Here is a 6,372-nt window from a genome sequence, read left to right as displayed (position 1 = left end):
TTAAATATAGCCAATGAACCGGCCTCAACCGTTTCCTGTGGCAGAGAATTCCACAGATTCACCACTCTCTGTGTGAAGAAGTTTTTCCTTATCTCAGTCCTAAAAGGCTTCCCCTTTATCTTTAAACTGTGACCCCTCATTCTGGACTTCCCCAACATCGGGAACAATCTTCCTACTTCTAGCCTGTCCAATCCCTTTAGAATTTTATACGTTTCAATAAGATCCCCCCTCAATCTTCTAAATTCCAGTGAGTATAAGCCTAGTCGATCCAATCTTTCTTCATATGAAAGTCCTGCCATCCCAGGAATCAATCTGGTGAACCTTCTCTGTACTCCCTCTATGGCAGAAATGTCTTTCCTCAGATTAGGGGACCGAAACTGCACACAATACTCCAGGTGTATGTATGTGTATATACATATATATATATATATATAGACTTAAAGGGTTGACAGTGGATATGCAATGGCAAGCATTTAAAGATTGCATGGATGAACTACAAAAATTGTTCATCCCAGTTTGGCAAAAGAATAAACCAGGGAAGGTAGTGCACCCATTTTAAGTATTAACCCTTTATATATATGTTCAATAAAGGAATATTTGTTCTGTGTTTGGAGAAGGAAGTCTGAGAATCAGACCACCAGAAGCTTAGCAGAAGCTTTCTTCACCACCCTATCCACATGAGATTCCATCTTCGGGAAACTATGCACCATTATTCCTAGATCACTCTGTTCTACTGCATTCCTCCATGCCCTACCATTTACCATGTATGTCCTATTTGGATTAGTCCTACCAAAATGTAGCACCTCATGCTTATCAGCATTAAACTCCATCTGCCATCTTTCAGCCCACTCTTCTAACTGACCTAAATCTCTCTGCAAGCTTTGAAAACCTACTTCATTATCCACAACGCCACCTATCTTATTATCATCTGCATACCTACTAATCCAATTTACCACCCCATCATGCAGATCATTAATGTATATGACAAACAGCATTGGACCCAGTACAGATCCCTGAGGCACACCACTAGTCACCAGCCTCCAACCTGACAAACAGTTATCCACCACTACTCTCTGGCATCTCCCATCCATCCACTGTTGAATCCATTTTACTACTTGAATATTAATACCTAACGATTGAACCTTCCTAACTAACCTTCCGTGTGGAACCTTGTCAAAAGCATTACTGACAACATATAGACAACATCTACTGCTTTACCCTGGTCAGCTTTCCTAGTAACCTCTTCAAAAAATTCAATAAGATTTGTCAAAGATGACCTTCCACACATAAATCCATGTTGACTGTTCCTAATCAGACCCTGTCTATCCAGATAATTATATATACCATCTCTAAGAATACTTTCCATTAATTTACCCACCACTGATGTCAAACTTGCAGGCCAGTAATTGCTAGGTTTACTCTTATAACCCTTTTTAAACAATGGAACCACATGACCAATACGCCAATCCTCCGGCACCATCCCTGTTTCTAATAACATTTGAAATAATTCTGTCAGAGCTCCTGCTATTTCTACACTAACTTCCTTCAAGGTCCTAGGGAATATCCTGTCAGGATATGGAGATTTATCCACTTTTATATTCCTTAAAAGCACCAGTACTTCCTCCTCTTTAATCATCATAGTTTCCATAACTACCCTACTTGTTTCCCTTACCTTACACAATTCAATATCCTTCTCCTTAGTGAATACCAAAGAAAAGAAATTGTTCAAAATCTTGCCCATCTCTTTTGGCTCCATACATAGCTGTCCACTCTGATTCTCTAAGGGACAAATTTTATCCCTCACTATCCTTTTGCTATTAATATAACTGTAAAAACCCTTTGGATTTATTTTCACTTTACTTGACAATCTTCTTTTAGCTTTTTCTGATTTCTTTCTTACGATTCTTCTTACATTCTTTATATTCCTTGAGCACCTCATTTACTCCATGCTGCCTATATTTATTGTAAATCTCTCTCTTTTACCGAACCAAGTTTCCAATATCCCTTGAAAACTACGGCTCTCTCAAACTTTTAACCTTTCCTTTCAACCTAACAGGAACATAAAGATTCTGTACCCTCAAAATTTTAAATGACATCCATTTCTCTTTTCTTCCCTCATTTCTCTATCCTTCCTATAAAACAAATTGTCCCAATCCACTCCTTCTAAATCCTTTCGCATCTCCTCAAAGTTAGCCTTTCTCCAATCAAAAATCTCCACCCTGTGTCCAGTCCTATCCTTCTCCATAATTATTTTGAAACTAATGGCATTGTGATCACTGAGTGCTCCCCAACACATATCTCCGTCACCTGACCTATCTCATTCCCTAACAGAAGATCCAACACTGTCCCTTCTCTAGTCGGTACCTCTATGTATTGCTGCAAAAAACTATCCTGCACACATTTTACAAACTCCAAACTATCCAGCCCTTTTACAGAATGGGTTTCCCAGTCTGTGTGTGGAAAATTAAAATCTCCCACAATCACAGCCTTGTGCTTACTACAAACATCTGCTATCTCCTTACAAGTTTGCTCCTCCAATTCTCGCTCCCCATTAATTGGTCTATAATGCACCCCTATAAGTGTTACTACACCTTTCCCATTCCTCAATTCCAACCAAATAACCTCCCTGGACAAAACTTCTGATCTATCCTGCCAGAGCACTGCTGTAATACTTCCTCTGACAAGCAATGCGACACCTCCCCCTCTTGCCCCTCCGATTCTATCACACCTGAAGCAATGAAATCCAGAAATATTTAGTTGCCAATCACACCCCTCCTGCAACCATGTTTCAGTAATAGCTACAACATCATATTTCCGGGTATCAATCCATGTTCTAAGCTCATCTACCTTTCTTACAATGCTCCTAGCATTAAAATAGATGCATTTAAGAAATTTTCCACCTCTTCCTCTCTGTTTATACCTAACAATGCAAACAAATTTATCATCTTTTTCTTCCTTCTCCCCTACATCTTCGGTCTGAGCACTCCTCTTCTCTATCACCTGCCTATCCTCCCTCACACACTGTCGACAAGCTTTCTCTATTTGTGAACTAACCTCTTCTCTCCTAGTCTCTTCAATTTGATTCCCACCCCCAACCATTCTAGTTTAAAGTCTCCCCAGTAGCCTTAGCAAATCTCCCTGCCAGGATATTGGTCCCCCTAGGACTCAAGTGTAACCTGTCCTTTTTGTACAGGTCACACCTGCCTCAAAAGCGGTCCCAATGATCCAGAAACCTGAATCCCTGGCACGCATTTATCCTCCACCTCATTCCATTCCTGCTCTCACTGTTGCGTGGCACAGGCAGTAATCTCGAGATTACTACCTTTGCGGTCCTTCTTCTCAACTCCCTATATTCTCCTTTCAGGACCTCTTCCCTTCTCCTACCTATGTCATTGGTACCTACATGTACCACGACCTCTGGCTCCTCACCCTCCCTCTTCAGGATATCTTGGATGCGATCAGAAACATCCCAGACCCTGGCACCAGGGAGGCAAACTACCATCCGGGTCTCCTGATTGCGTCCACAGAATCGCCTATCTGACCCCCTAACTATCCAGTCCCCTGTTACTACTGCCTTCCTCTTCCTTTCCCTACCCTTCTGAGCTACAGGGCCGGACTCTGTGCCAGAGGCACGGCCACTATTGCTTCCCCCAGGTAGGCCTTCCGCCCCAACAGTACTTAAACAGGAGTACTTTTTGTCAAGGGGTACAGCCACTGGGATACTCTCTAGTACCTGACTCTTCCCCTTCCCTCTCCTAACTGTAACCTACTTGTCTGCCTCCCGTGGCCCCGATGTGACCACCTGTCTGTAACTCCTCACTCTCCCTGACCAGATGAAGGTCATCGAGCTGCAGCTCCAGTTCCCTAACACGGTCCCTTAGAAATTGCAGCTCGGCGCACCTGGTGCAGATGTGGACATTTGGGAGGCTAGGAGACTCTGGGACCTCCCACATCCAACACCAAAAGCAACAAGCTGCCCTCACACTCATAATTACCCCTTTCCTCAAGTAACAGGAAAAATTAAAACCTGAACCTACCTTGCCTCGCCCGTTTCCACCTAAGCCCGTTGAGCCAAAGCCCTTAAGCCTGCACTCTGCTCCCGGCTCACTCCACTGCCCGCAAAGTGTATAAGGCTGTGTTCCTTCTAAATCTTCCACGCTTCACTGCCCGACGCCACACGCCTGCGCAGTCCCGCCTCTTGTAACTCCGATGAGAAGAAGTAAAAATCAAAATGGCTCTCGCCGCACTCCCGTTCTGACTCTCTGACTTTATAAATCAGAGCATTGAGTACAGGAGTTGGGATGTAATGTTAAAATTGTACAAGGCATTGATGAGGCCAAATTTGGAGTATTGTGTACAGTTCTGGTCACCGAATTATAGGAAAGATGTCAACAAAATAGAGAGAGTACAGAGGAGATTTACTAGAATGCTACCCGGGTTTCAGCACCTAAGTTACAGGGAAAGGTTGAACAAGTTAGGTCTTTATTCTTTGGAGCGTAGAAGGTTGAGGGGGGACTTGATAGAAGTATTTAAAATTATGAGGGGGATAGATAGAGTTGATGTGGATGGGCTTTTTCCATTGACAGTAGGGGAGGTTCAAACATGAGGACATGAGTTGAGAGTTAAGGGGCAAAATTTCAGGGGTAACACGAGGAGGAACTTCTTTACTCAGAGAGTGGTAGCTGTGTGGAACGAGCTTCCAGTAGAAGTGGTAGAGGCAGGTTTGATATTGTCATTTAAAAAAAATTGGATAGGTATATGGACAGGAAAGGAATGGAGGGTGAGTGCGGGTCAGTGGGACTAGGTAAGAGTAAGTGTTCGGCATGGACTAGCAGGGCTGAGATGGCCTGTTTCCATGCCGTCATTGTTATATGGTTATATGGTTAGATACTTAGGTCTACTTCACAAATAGTCCCATTTTTTACAAACATACAAATGTTTATTCCTTCGCATTTACATGCAGGCAGGCTCTATTATAGATTTATTGGGTATGTCTCCAAGTAAATGAATCTTAGGGTTGTATTTGGTGACCAAATCTGTACTTTGAGAATAAATAAACTTTCTGAACTTTGAAAAATACATACAGTACAATAATCAGGGGTTCACAAAACTATTAGTGATTTCAAACTAAAGTATGATTACTATTACCTACAAAACACTCTAACCCTTGTGGAAGCTGGCAAGTTGCCCCTAATACAGTCCACCATTACAGGCGTGCAGAGCTACATATTTAAATTTATAGGAATTCTTCACGTTGTAGAGCCCAGATGCCTTTAAACCAGAGATCTCTCTTGCGCAATGGGGAAACAGAGTAATGCCCAACTGGCTAACTAATACTTTAACAGAAGCGTCACTGGGTAGGCATGCTCCTTTTCGTTGATTTTTTTTTTTCGCTCACAGGGCTTTGTTCTTATTGATGCATCTTTGAGCTACTGATCGTTTCTGCCCTATTTTAAGTCTGTAATACAAAGGATGTTGTTGAAGCTTGTTGGAGCTTCCCTGATTGCTGCTTAAAGCTGTGCTCCATCTTTTGTCATTTGTTGTTTGTACAGCTGTAGTTGTTAGCTGCTTATCAGTATCCCTATGGGTATAACTCTCCACTTGCAAGTTCTGTTATAGGCAAGCAAGGATCCTCCATTTCAGCAGAACTCTGCAGTTTCCAGCATGAAAATTGTTTCTTATGTGGATTTATCAGTTGGAACTTGACACAGAATTTCCAAAAACCAAGAAAGCTCTTGTCATGTCTGGACCATCCACCATATTAAGTACCTGAGCTCAAGCAGATCTCTACAGTTTGGTGTGGAGGTGCCAATGCAACGGAAAAAACTGCAGAGAGTCTTAAACTCAGTCAGCTCCATCATGGGCAATAGCCTCCCCACCATCAAGGGCATTTTCAATAGGACGTGCCTCAAGAAGGGGCTGTTACGTTTTGTACTTCCAAAACATAAAAGCAAATCAAAATAAAAAAAACAAAGGGCTGGGAGATAACTCGTGTACATTGGTTTTTACTTTAAGCAAAGCTCGTATGCATGATGTGGTGGTGTAATGACACACCATTTACATACTTTTACATATAATCTGTAACAAATTATTTAAATGAACAAGAATGCTTAATCTAATCATATACTTACAATATTACTGAAATATTAAATACACACATTCCTCCCTTCTTAACTACCAACTCAATATAGAATGCATCTCAACTTATATAAATAACATACACTCACATGTATATATATACACACACACACATATATATATTCTTATACACACATATAAATATTTAAATTGACACACTCAGGCCTAAAGATGTAATCGCTGTGGAGTTATTCTTGTGGGATAACGTCTTTCCTGCCAGGGGTGGAGGGGGAG

This window comes from Hypanus sabinus, chromosome 4 (assembly GCF_030144855.1).
Source record: "Hypanus sabinus isolate sHypSab1 chromosome 4, sHypSab1.hap1, whole genome shotgun sequence".
NCBI classification, from domain to species: domain Eukaryota; kingdom Metazoa; phylum Chordata; class Chondrichthyes; order Myliobatiformes; family Dasyatidae; genus Hypanus; species Hypanus sabinus.
Note: the sequence above shows the minus strand (reverse complement) of the source record.